At 40.2% G+C, this 13,931-nt stretch overlaps 1 protein-coding gene across 5 annotated transcripts in view; it reads left to right on the top strand.

Moving 5' to 3' along the window:
* ATP9B (ATPase phospholipid transporting 9B (putative)) overlaps nucleotides 1-13,931 on the top strand; it is a 282,270-nt gene that overhangs the window by 57,801 nt on the left and 210,538 nt on the right. The window lies entirely within an intron of this gene.

The raw sequence follows: 13,931 nt of genomic DNA on the forward strand, positions 1-13,931 counted from the left end.
TTGCTACTGGCAATGTTGTAAGGTTCACCCTTTGAACTGATGGCTGTCTGTTGTTTGCTGCATCTGTCTAAGAAGGTAGCTTTCTTGGCAGCCATTATATCTGAGAAGGGGGGGGCAGAATTGTGTGCATTGGTCATGGACCTTCCTTACACAGTGCTTTATAAGGACAAGGTATATTATATCCTCCTAGATGTTCCTTACTAAGGTCTCTGCGTTCCACCTCAATAAAGCAGTATGCTTACTGACATGCTGTCCTTAAACCCAATTCTCATAAGGATGAAGAAAGACTTCAGATCTTGATGTCAGAAGAGCACTGTCTTTTTGCTTGGATAGAACAGGATCATTTAGATCATCTCAGCTGTGTATTTCAGTTGCAGACAGGATAAAAGGCCTTCTGGTCTCTACGCAAAAGATTTCATCCTGGATTTCTTCCTGCATAAGTCTGTGATGTGACATTGCAAAAGCACCTCCACCAAGCAGGGTGGTTGCAAACTCCACAAGAGCCCAGGCAGCTTCCACAGCTTTCCTGGCTGAGGTATTTCTCAGGGACATTTGCAAATCTGCAACATGGTCATTAGTGCATACTTTTACAAGTCACTGTGCTGTATCAGAGGGGATGCAAAATTTGGACAAGTAGTTCTACAGTCGTTGTTCAGGTAGACTCTGAAACCCTCTGCTGGATTGAATTGCTTGTGAGTCACCTGAAGTGTAATGGATACATGCAATCCCTCAAACAAGAAAAAATGGTTATTAATCCATTCTGTAACTGTTGTTCTTTTAGATGTGTCACCCATGCCCATTCCATGTGTCATGCTCCTTCCCCTTTATATCAGAATCTCTATCAGGTAAGAAGGATCGGAAGAGGATTGGGGACAGTGCTGTCCTTTAGATAATTGAACAGCAGTAGGAGAGTGCTAAGGGCACATGTGCTGCCCTGACAGGTACTGCTAAGGGAAAAATCTCTGTTTCTAGTGCACTGGGTGTGCACAAACCTATAGTGGAATGGACATGTGCAACACATCTTGAAGAAAAACAGTTACAGAATAGGTTAGTGACTAATGACTATTTTTCTGTTTTGTTTTTTATTTCAATTAGATAGTTACAAAATAAAGATTAAAAGCTCATGTTAAAACTGAACTGTGTATCACAACCTTAACTATGGTGCAGCTACTGAGCTAAGAAAATGATTAGAGGCATGGAAAAACTGCTTTGTGAAATGAGATTGAAAAGATATGGGGAGTTTAGATTAGAAAGGAGACTATAATACAGGGGCACATGATAGAGGTATATAAAATAAATAAGAGAATAGGGCAGGTAAATCCTTCTTACCCTCTCCAATAAGACAGTAATAACGGGGACATTCAATTATATTGAAAGACAACAAATTTAAGACTGGCAAAAGAAAATACTTTTAGAAAACCCACAAAATCTGTGGAATTCATTGCCAGAAGTGACAACTGAGGTGAAGAGCATAGCAGGATTAAAAAAGCGTATTTTTGTGGATAATGACAAAATCAACGATTACATTAGATACTTACACCTGTAAACATAATTAGCATAGGTATAATTTAGGATTTGGCCTGGAGAATTTTTATTAGCAGCAATGATTCGTGAGAATGAAGAAATTCAGTTTCATATTCTAGGTTAAATTTGCAAAGCTTATTTTGAAAATAAAATGTTTTTAATTGTGCACACCTGATCATAAGACCCAATAAAACATGAAAATTGATGACATTTTTAGACAGTAACTTTTTTTAGTGGAACTGCACTTTAAAAATATGCTCCATTTATATAGCATCATCTATACAACAATTTCAAATTGCTCTACAAGCATGTAAACTTCAGACCTCCCCTTTGAGGTAGGTGGTATTGCTCTCATTTCAAATATGTGAAGACTGAGGTAAAGAGAGGTTAAGCAGATTGCCCAGGGACATATAAGTCGATAGGAAAAGTGGGAGTTGATGAATTCTGAATCCATTCCATTGACCTCTAACGATCCTCCCTTCCCCTTGATTTCTCTTTCTTAAAATCACTTTTAGCTGATCCAGTTGTTGTTATAGTGTTGTGCAATAGTGTTGTGTTGCTGTGCAATTTACTCTTGGGCTTAGAGTACATGTACCAAAAAAAGAGGCTACTGCAGGGCGAATTACTTATGAATACCTCTCTTTATACCTCTCTATATACAGTGTTGTCATAGTCAAACACTTTGTTTTCAGTACCTATGGGGGATATTTATGTAAAGACTTATCCCTTGGGTAGTGTGAACTGACAAGTAAAAAGCCAAGAAATGTCAACTTATGACCTGACTGTAGTTGTTCTCATAAGAAATGTCAACTTTACAGGATGCTGGTCTCCCATTAAGACTTGCTGATGTTTTGGAGCTTTTGTTTTTAATCAGAAAATGTCTTGAATCAGAGTTCTCAGTGTCATTGGTACTCACTGCTATGTACTAGGCTGCCTGTTTCAGAAAAAAGCCTTAGCTATTAGTTATATATAGGATAAGGAGAATCCGGAGCTGATAAAAAGTGCTATTTAAGATTGGTCGTCTCTGTCACTTCCTTTGTTTCAGGAGATTAAATATCAGTAGATTCTTGGATTTTCGTAGATAGGTGAGCCAAATATGCATTTGTCTTCCATATCCTTCACATGAACTCATCTTCTCAGGTGTCTCTTGTTCACTTTCTTAGCCTGTTTTTTGAATGTCTTAAACTGGTTTCTACATTTTTCATTTTCTTGTCCTAGTCTGTTACGAAAACAAAGTCCTAGTCGATAAAGGTAATTTGTCTTCTAGATAGAAAGGGCTACAGATCCTTAATAGGTCTTCAGTCTGCCATGGCTTAAGAGTGGAATGACCAGACCTGTCAGTCTCTAGCAGAATGGGAGTGGCCCAGGCACTGAAGATCCCATCAGTTTTGTTCACCCTCTTCAGTTTAAGGGAAGCTTTTCCAGATGTATTTGCTGCAGAGCAAAAACTGATGCATGTAAAAGTGATCAAGTCCTTTCAGAGCTCTGCAGCCAGGCTTCAGGTTTATCTGTGGGCTTTTTTCACACCTTTTCTTTCAGTTAGGCACTGCAACAACTACTCCCCCTTCAACACTTCTTGATGGGCAAAAATAGAGAAAGTAGAAAGGAACAATCTGCCTTTCTTCTTTCCATATTATGGAATGTGTGGATGGAGCCCTACACTTCCTGTGATCAGACACTAGGTCCATATTCTGAGGCTAAAGAAACTACGTATCTCACAAGGCCACTTTTTGCTAGATTGGCGCAAGGTTGTCTTGCCTCAGAGCAGTCAGCTCAGGTGAAGTGCATAAAGGCAGATGAATGTTGGCAGATGAAATTCAGTGTTGATAAATACAAAGTAGTGCACATTAGAAAACATAATCTCAACTATACATACAAAATGATGAGTTCTAAATTAGCTGTCACTGTTCAAGAAAGATATCTTGGAGTCACCATGGATAATTCTCTGCAAACATCTGCTCAATGTGTAGTGGCAGTCAAAAAGGTTAACAATGTTATGAACCATTAGGAAAGGGATAGATAATAAGACAGAAAATATCATACTGCCATAATATCATATAAATCCATGATATACTCACAGGTTGAATGCTGCATGCAGTTCTTGTCACCCATCTCAGAAAATGTGGAGTTGGAAAAAGTACAGAAAAGGGCAACAACAATAGTTAGGGATATGGAATAGCTTCTGTTTGATGAGAGATTAAAAAGACTGGGACTGTTCAGTTTAGAAAAGAGACAACTAAGAGGGAGGATATTATAGAGGTCTGTGCAATCATGAATGGTGCGGGGAAAGTGAACAAGGAAGTGATATTTACCCCTTCCCAAAACAAATGAAGAAGGGGTCATTGAAATTAATAGGCAGTAAGTTTAAAATAAAAGGAAGTACCATTGGTCTGACCCATTAGGGCCATTCTTATGTCCTTCTCTTTCCCTTTAATTGGAAGAGCTGCCAAAATCAAAGCATAATAATCCAGCTAGAAAAGGCGCAAAACACAATTAACCTCTCTGTACTGCATCTTCTCTAAGGAGTTTTATAGTCCCACTTTCCTTTCTAAGCTGTCTCCCCACTCTCTAGTGTCATGAGCCTAAAGCTGTGAAGCATGGAATATCAAAACATTGAGGAAAAATCTGGAAAACTTCTTTTCTTCTTCTTAGAGGATGGCTATCTGTTTTAGTCAGAAGCCATGGTCCAGAAAGAAGAGACTTAAGTCAAACTCTTTGCTCTAGAATATTTGAGATAATTCTCAGAAGAGTTGTGGGATTAGTTCTTCCCTTGGACAATCCTGCAAAACAGGAGAAGGGGAAATGAGTGTAAAGAAAAGGGAAGAGGCTGCTATGAATTTCTTCCCTTCAGGATCCAAATCAGAATGCAGGGTCCCCTTGCATGCTAAATCTCTCGAGGATGCCATTAGGCCCAAATAGGAAATTCCTGCAAAAACCAAGTGTCTGGGAAGACTTGCTAAAGCAGTCTATAAAATGTCCTAATCTGACTTTGTTAACCTACAGAAAGAAAATACAGTCGTGTTTTCCTGGGTAAAGGTCACAGCCATTCCCATAGAAATAGAATTCTCACCAGTGGATTCCACAGTAGGCACCATGGCAGTCTCGTTATTGAGGGCAAACTTTGAAGTAATCTTGGGGTTAAATGTTTAAGTAATCTCCATGTTTTCTGCCAGGGCTGTAGTAGCCTGGAAAGGCTTGTACTTCAGACTTCTAGTTTGTGTTGTGTTTTGATTCTCATTGCTGGGCTGCATCCCAATGGAAAATACTCCTAGCAGGCACCATTTATATCTAACACCTCTTAGGGTACGTCTACAGTACAAAATTATTTCAAAATTATTCTATTCGAATTTTTGGAAGCGATTTTATACATTCGATCTTGTGTGTCTGCACTAAAGCGCGTGAATTCGGCAGAGTGTGTCCACAGTACCGAGGCTAGCATCGAATGTCGGAGTGGTGCACTGTGGGTAGCTATCCCACAGTTCCTGCAGTCCGCGCCGCCCATTGGAATTTTGGATTAAGCTCCCAGTGCATAATGGGGCAAAAACATTCTTGCGGGTGTTTCTGGGTGTGTCGTCAGTCGCTCCTCCCTCCGTGAAAGCTACAGCAGACAATCCTTTCGTGCCTTTTTGGCGTGCAGATGCCATACTGCTTTCAGCAGATGGTGGAGTACGGTGCACCACTTCTCTGCTGGTACTAGGAATCCACCTCGCATTTCCTCTCATCTTTCTATGTAATCTATATAAGTATCTACTCTTTCTCTTCCTCATTGACTGCTTCCGCTGCCAACTCTGCTCTGCCATCATGAACCGAGCAGCACAGCTTCTGCTGCCAATTCTGCTCTCCCACTCTTTCTGCGCTACCGAGTTTCTCCATGTTGCCTGTCCTGGGCTCCCGTCTCCGTGAAAGCCACAGAAGGCAAACATTTCCCACCTTTTTTTGGCTATCGTGAACCGAACAGCACCTCTTCCCCTGCCATTCTGCTCTCCTACATTTCGCGCCCTTTTTCCAGGATTACCCATGCAGGCGCCATAGCGCGGCAAGCATGGAGCCTGCTCAGATCTCCACTGCAGTTTTGACCATTGTAAATACCTCGCGCATTATCCAGCAGTGTGTGCAGTACCTGCAAAACCGGGTGAGGAAGCAATGGCCGCGCGATTACTATACTGATGCGGACATGGACACAGACGTTCCTAGAAGCATGGCATGTGGCAATTGGGAGATCATGGTGGCATTGGGCCAGGTTCGTGCCATGGAACGCCAATTCTGGGGCCGGGAAACAAACACAGACTGGTGGGACCGCATAGTGTTGCAGGTATGGGATGATTCCCAGTGGCTGCGAAACTTTCCTATGCATAAGGCCACTTTCATGGAACTTTGTGACTTGCTGTCCCCTGCGCTGAAGCCAAAATGAGAGCAGCCCTCACAGTTGAGAAACGAGTGGCCATAGCCCTGTGGAAGCTTGCAACGCCCAGCAGCGACCGGTCAGTTGGGAATCACTTTGGAGTGGGCAAATCTACTGTGGGGGCTGCTGTGCTGCAAGTAGCCAACACAATCATTGACCAGCTGCTATCAAGGGTAGTGACTTTGGGAAATGTGCCATTGTGGATGGCTTTAATGCCCTGCGGTTCCCTAACTGCGGCGGGGCAATAGATGGAACGCATATCCCTATCGTAGCTCCGAAACACCGGGGCGGCCAGTACGTAAACCACAAGGGGTACTTTTCCATGGTGCTGCAAGCACTGGTGGATCACAAGGGATATTTCACCGACCTCAACGTGGGATGGCTGGGAAAAGTGCATGACGCTCGCATCTTCAGGAACTCTGGTCTGTTTGAACAGCTGCAGGAAGGGACTTCCCAGACCAGAACATTATTGTTGGGGATGTTGAAATGCCTATAGTTATCCTCAGGGACTCAGCCTACCCCTTAATGCCATGGCTCATGAAGCCATACACAGGCACCCTGGACAGTAGTAAGGTAGTAAGTAAGTTCAACTATAGGCTGAGCAAGTGCAGGATGTGCTTTTGGACCTTTGAAAGCATGCTGGCACAGTTTATTGACTCGTTTAGATCTCAGCACAACCAGTATTCCAATTGTAATTGCTGCTTATTGTGCGCTCCACAATATCTGTGAGAGTAAGGGGAAGACATTTATGGCGGGGTAGGAGGTTGAGGCAACTCACCCAGTGGCCAATTTTGCACAGCCAGACAATGGCGATTAGAAGAGTGCAGCAGAAGTGCCTTCTCCAGGGTCATGGTCCGGGAGCCCGCCTTTGGAGTCGGGGGAAGCTGTTGGCTCCAGCGTTAAGACTAGTTCCTGGCTAGGGGAGAAAATTGATTCCCCAGTTGCCGCCTGTGCACTGTCCTCCTCTTTGTCCTCCAATAACTCATCCTCCTCGTTCCGTGCAACTCCTCCCTTGCAGGTGTGCATGGATAGTGGTGAGGTAGTGGTGGCATCACCCCCCATAATTGCATGCAGCTCACGGTAGAAGCGGCATGTATGGGGTTGTGACCCAGAGCACGTGTTTGCCTCCCTGGCTTTTTGGTATGCTTGCCTGAGCTCCTTGATTTTTGTACAACACTGCTCTGTGTGTCTGGAGTAGCCTCTTTCCGTCATGGCCCTGGAGGCTTTAGCATACTTATTTGCGTTTCTTTTTTTGGAATGTAGTTCTGCCATAACAGATTCGTCTCCCCCAACATGCGATGAAATCCAGTACCTCCCATTCGGACCATGCTGGAGCTCGTCTGTGAATCTAGGACTGCGTGGTCTCTTGTGATGGTGGACTCTGCATGGTCGCCTGTGCTGATGGTGACCAAACAGGAAATGAAATTCAAAAGTTCCCGGGGCTTTTACTGCCTACCTGGCTAGTGCATCGGAGATGAGAGTGTTGTCCAGAGTGGTCACAAGGGAGCATTCTGGGATAGCTCCCACAGGCCAATAACATCGAATTGCGTCCACAGTACCTGTAACTGCGATCTCGATTTTAGTGCTACTCCACTTGCTGAGGTGGAGTACAGAAATCGGATTAAAGAGCCCTTTAAATAAAAAAAAACGGTTTGGTCATGTGGACGGATTCAGTTTTATTTCGAATTAACTCGGCTAATTCTGAAATAACCGCGTACTGTAGACCAGGCCTTAGATACCCTTTACTTCTCATCCCAGGCAATGGGACATAGTGTGTTTTGTTTGGTTTTTCTTGGCACATGTAGCTCCATACCTGTAGAGCAGTGTGTGAGCAAAGCAGCTTCTGTTGTCATTGAAGTACTCCAAAGGAAAATTGGTGGGGCGCCTATGGACAGAATAATCACTTTTTGGAAAGTGCTAAATAACTTATTAGGCGTAGTATGCCAGGGCTACAATAGCTAGGAATTTTCTCCCATTGATTAGAAGTGCTATTAGTTATTTTTGTGTTTTAGATAATGGAAAACTTTGATAGTTGTAGTCTAGTTAAAAGGAACAAGGGCTAGGTCACTCCCACCCTGCCAGTGACTGACAGGCTTGGTTCTGCTCATTACGTTTCAAGCAGCTTCTCCCTCTGACATAGCTACCGCCTCTCATGGAAGTGGTTTTATTATGCTGATGGGATTTTCCTTATATGTGTCCCTGAAGCCAGTGTCAATTCAGTTGCACAGACAGATGCAAGAGCCATCCTCCTGTTCTTCCACTCTCTACTGGTTGACACATAATCTTGCTCATTCCTTTTTAAATGAAAAATCACCTTCAGCAACAAGTAGCTAGCTATAGGTCAATTAGTACTATCGGTTCCCTAAGCTAGATACCGGGGTGCTTGGTTAACTTTCTAAGAGCTTGTACACACTACCACTTATGTTAATGTAACTTACGTTGCTCAGGGGTGTGAATAAGCCACCTCCCTAAGCGACTAAGTTACACTGAAGTAAGCGCCGGTGTGGACAGCACTATGTCGGTGGGAGAGCTTCTCCCGCTGACATAGCTACCGTCTCTCATGAAAGTGGTTTTATTATGCTGATGGGAGAACTCTCTCCCATCGGCATAGGGTGTCTTCACCAGACGTGCTACAGCAGCACTTCTAGTGTAAATTAGCCTTAGCAACAATTATTGTCTTACAACTGTCTTGCAACAAAATATTCTATTTTACGTCCCCGTCAGGTCATGCTCTTTCTGTAAACCAGGATGTTCAGGCTTTTCATCTTGTCTGGTGCAATGTCACTGCTCTGTTTTGTGGCATGTGTTTCTCTGCAGACCGTTTTTATATGTATTCAGTTGCTTAAAATAGGAACAATTTCATATTTTTTCTAACCTTTTTGAAATAATTTTCCAAGTTGCAATTATATTTGAGTGTACTATAAACATAGTACCTAACAAATATTGAGGTTTCCTTACGGAGCCTGAATGTTTTGTCATACTGAGGCATCTCATTAACACTGTAATTTTAAGAATTAAGATCTATGTAGTAATGTTTACATCTTTAGAGAGATGAAATGTTAACATATATTTCAATTGGTATTTTTTATTATGTAGCTGTAGGCTACATAATTCTGGAATTTTCTCCACTTTCCTAAAAGTGGTACTAGTTATTTTGTTGACTAGAAAATAGAAAACTTTAACAGACTTATATGATCATTGTGCTGTGGATGTACATCACTGCTTTGTTTTTCTTTCTGGTTAACTTCAGAAATTGGTTTTTCATCTCAGTGGAAATTCTTAATTCTAATTCATAATATCTTGCATAGATCCACACTTATCTGACTTGAAAACCCACTAGCCTGGGATGAGTGAAAAAGGTGACGAAAGCCTTCCATTTCTACCGAACTTAAACTCTTAACTTAAAAAAGAAATCTGGTCTTTGTGAAGTTAAACAGAACCTGTCACATGTGAACTGATCAAGTAATACCTTCCTGAATCTGCAAACAGAAAGCCCTCATGTTGGTAGTCAGCTTCATTTCTACTATTCAGAACCCTTGGGACACAGTTTGTATTGTCAAGAATAATGTTAATTTCATCCTGCTGCTTGGGAAAGCTATGAATGGCAGCAGAGGCAATCACTGGAATTACTTATGTGCGGGAAGACTCTAAAATCAGTCTGGAGGAGATAGAGTAACTGTGTCTCTTTTTCCTTCCTTGTTTGTAGCAGTCAGAAGACTGGGTGAGTAAGTGTAGTCAGGCCCTATTCCCCCTTTGCATCAGAAAAGAGGCAGTAGACTGGGGAGAAAATATAGGAAGTTCCTTCTCTCTGTACCTCTAAACTGGTTACACATACTAACCATGGGCTCCATATGAAAGATAGAGCCTGAAAGAAAGTCCCAGTGACAGCATGCTAGTAGAAATACCAGCATCCTCTCCATGGGCTTTGAATGGTACTTGCTTTTAACCTTTTCCCCATCTCCCCATTTTTTTTTTTTCATATATACTCTGATTAGTAGGTTGAGTACTTAGGCTAGTAGGTGTCTGGTAAAATTTTCAAACACTGCACTCATTAACACCTTCCATTCAAGAGTTGTTATACTAGTGGTTAGGGGCAGGGGCTATGACCAGCTCAGAAAGGGATAGTCCTTAAAGTAGAGTACAATGCATGAGAAATCATATAATCACATGTTATATTATTGGCAAATCCTATCTTCATAGAAAAGTTACTATTTTATCAGCATAATATTTATGTATTAGAGAATGTGTGCCATAAAAAGGTGAATGGTGTCCTTTTTATTACACCAACTGCATATTTTGTTTACCTTGCTTTTATGGTCTTTAGTAGGAAATTCTTGTTAGCACATATGAAATATTTATTAGTGTTTTCAAATCATTGCAATTCACTTCAAAAGTCTTTATCTTCAGAGTATAATGAATTACTATAGACACTTATTTCTGCGTTCTAGTTCTGCGCAATTCTGCATATCGCTTTAGGCGAAAGGCTTGCGCCTTGGTGGACTATAAAGTCTAGATGCGCAGCCACTTCTGACAGCTTTGGACTTTTTATTGGTAATTACACAGATGGTAAAGAATGTTTTAGCTAGTGAGATGTTTTTAGAGGGAAAAATAGTTTGCAAAAATAATTTATGCAGTGAATAACATGGTTTTTCTCTAAATGTGCCTTCACTAAGATGTAATATTGCATTATTTTAATGTTCTCTGAAATGGTATATAATGACTCTTCCTTCTGACAGACTAAGGAAAGTATTCTTTGTAGATGTTTCAAGTTTTTAAACTACTTTTTTGTATTACTGAGCCATGTTCTACTGATGTCTTTTAACAGGACATTGCTATGTCCTGTCTGTCTTCCAATTCATTTTGAAGAAATAATAATCTGTGATCTACAGACCAAAATTTAAGCATGCTTTCTTCAACTATGACCATGAAATATAAAATTATAAATGTGTAATCAATGTAAAGTGAGATAAATAAGACATTCCATAAAATGCACTACTGTTTAATATTAATGACTTACTATGTTAATATTACCTTTAAACTTGAAGTGATGGTCTAGGTAACTTATTATGAACAGTAAAGTTTCCAGGATTTGTTAGACTCTGTGAAATGATATGAAAGTTCTATCCTACATACCTACAGCCAACCTTAGTTACTTCTTGCTTGCCTAAGATAACCCCTGTGTTGATAACAGACTGTGATGATTTTGCATCTTTTCCTTTTCCTTATTTGTGAGACTTAATGGCCTTTGATCCTTTATGTAGCTACCACTAGAACATGATTTTTTTGGGGCGGGGAGGGGGAGAGCTGAGGGAATTCCACAGAGGGCAAATTCAAAGCCTTAAACTGAATAAGAGTGCTATTAGTGGCAATATGATTGGTGTCCCTGGATGCTTTGGGCCTTAAATGACAGAATATAGGGCATAGGTCTAAGGCTACAACTCCCATATCTGTCACATTGTATTAATTAGTTATTACAACTGGATTTTTCACACACTTTAGGATATATATGCTGTAAAATTTGAAGAAAATAAAGGGCTGCAAAGTAGATGGAAAAAGTGTGGGAACCAACTAAAACAAGAGATTTGCTGTGACTAAAAAATAGAAAATGAATTTGAAGTCTTGAAAATAAGTACAGCTCCCTAAGATATCCCTTAGTGTTACTGAACCTAAACTTGTTAAGTTTTGGGAGCCCTAATTTGACTTAAAAATACATTAATGCAAAATAGAACAAACAATTGAAGGATATTTTGGACTGTTTCAACAGATGAGAACACATCTATTTAACAATTACTGAATTAGCTTTCATTAATAGTCTGCATGTCACTGACCCAAATCTTGATATTTCATACAAAAACGTGGCCATTTTCACATTCAAAGATTCTAAGGTCACATTACTAAGAATTAATTACTTCCACAAAATTGCATATTTACTGCGATATATTTTAATAGTGTTAGAAACTTGTTAGCATAAATTAGTTAAGTATATGTTATGGTCCACTTTGTTGATTCTTTTAATTATGTTACTTACTAATTGTCAATATTCAGTAATCTGTAAAGGGTCTTCACTGGCTAGTGCAAAGTAGTAGCGTTTTACCATATTGATGCATAGTCAAAATATTCTGTTAGTGGTTGATCTTAGTGCTGCTAGTAGACTTGATTCAGACTAAAATTATTACACAGAAAACATTCACTGTTGTCTTGAAATTCCTGCTGGACACCTCAGAAAAACTGCAGGCATGAAGCATTAATTATTTCAATCGTCTGCTCTGTCAGGGGATACTTTTTTCCTTCAACTGTTGAGACTGTGGTAGAGTTCTAAGCAGGGCTTTGGAGCGGAGCCCGGATCTGGAGAGTGGAGCAGCTCCAGAGCGGTGGAGCTGCACAGGTTTTTGCCTGGAGCTGGAGCGGAGCCGGAGCACAGCTCCAAAGCCCTGGTTCTAAGGGTCGGCATGAAGATGTGATTTAAAAAAAAAATAATGGTGGGGGGTGTTTGATAGCAATCAGGAATGGAAACATACGTAAAAGATTCTTATCCGTCAAGACTGGCATTCTTGAAGAGGGATATGCTCAGTTCAAACAAAATTCTTAATTCTCTTTTCAGATGTTTCCATGTTTTAGAAATCCTGATGCTGTGAAAAGTGTATTCAAGGATTATAACTCAGTGAGCTGTGCTCATTTATTTTTAATTAGACTGACACCCAAATTTTAAGCCATTACCAATTTATACGTTTAGAGTTAAAAATACTCGTTTTCAAAAATTGCTCAAAACATATTTATTGCTGATGTCAGTCTTGCAAATCTTTACTTACTCACATGAGCAATTACACTGAATTCACATAAGGGGATTTCACAGGTAAATAAAGATTTGCAGAATTGGCTCTCTGGATTGCAATTTGGTTTTCCTTTTTGTTTTGTTTAATTACACACTGATAGATGAAACAACTTGCATGCATTAATAACCTACTTTCCATAATATTTCTGTTCCTTAATTAATATTTTAAACTGCTAATGTACTGTTTTAATAAATTCATGTTTTATTAGTCTTTTCTAGTTTTTTGTTATAGTGCAAGAATTTTACTTTGTGTTCATTCCCCAAAAGGTTTTATTTTTAATACATGTGAGCAATGGCGATAATTATCAGTATCTGATTGTAAGCTACATACCAGTTCAATCTATCAAATTTGAGGGGGAAAACAGAAGTTTGCAGTTGTCTAGCTGTGTATTCCAATTCTTGAGCTTTTATTTATGTATATTATATGTAAAATAAAAAATTCTCTGCTTAGTTAGGGGTTGCAAAACTTGATATCTGTTGAAGTTCTTTCTTGTAAGAGGGTATAAATACTTGATGCGTTAGTCTTTCTATTTTCGAGGTATGTCTGTGTGTTTTTGGTCCTTCAGGAAAGCAACATTATCTGGTGGTTTGAGCACAGGGCTGGGATACAGGAACTCCTGAACTCTTAATTCAGGCCCACCAATGATTCATTTTGTGGCCTTGGGCAAGTCACTTAATCTCTCTGCCTTTTTTATCCACCCATCAAATGGTGCTAATGAAACTTACCTACCTTACTGGGTTGGTGTGAGGATTTATTGGTTAATGTTTGTAAAGTGCTCTAACGATTTAAATTATTACATAAATGTTGAGTTCTTCTTCTTTAAAATATTAATTTAGCATTCATAGCAGTTACTGGACTGACGGCTCTGGAGAGTGAAGTCCTCTAACTTCAGACAGATAAAATATAGAGAGCTATTTTGCAAACTTCCTGATCTAGAAGTATTTCTTTTGAAATGAGAGAGTAGTTAATTGTTTATACCATTGAAAGCTTGGTGTATCTGCTCCACTGTGACTGCCAGCATTAGTGTCAGTCACAGCCAATTGCAACAATGACTATAGTGATTGTATAAAGCTGCCCACTTGTAACTGGCCTTTGACGAGCAGCTCATTTCAGTTAGGGCACTCTGCAGCAATACAGGTAATTACTTCTGACTTGGTCAGGACCAGAACTGG

Source organism: Chelonia mydas, chromosome 2, assembly GCF_015237465.2.
Source record: "Chelonia mydas isolate rCheMyd1 chromosome 2, rCheMyd1.pri.v2, whole genome shotgun sequence".
Classification (NCBI taxonomy): Eukaryota; Metazoa; Chordata; order Testudines; family Cheloniidae; genus Chelonia; species Chelonia mydas.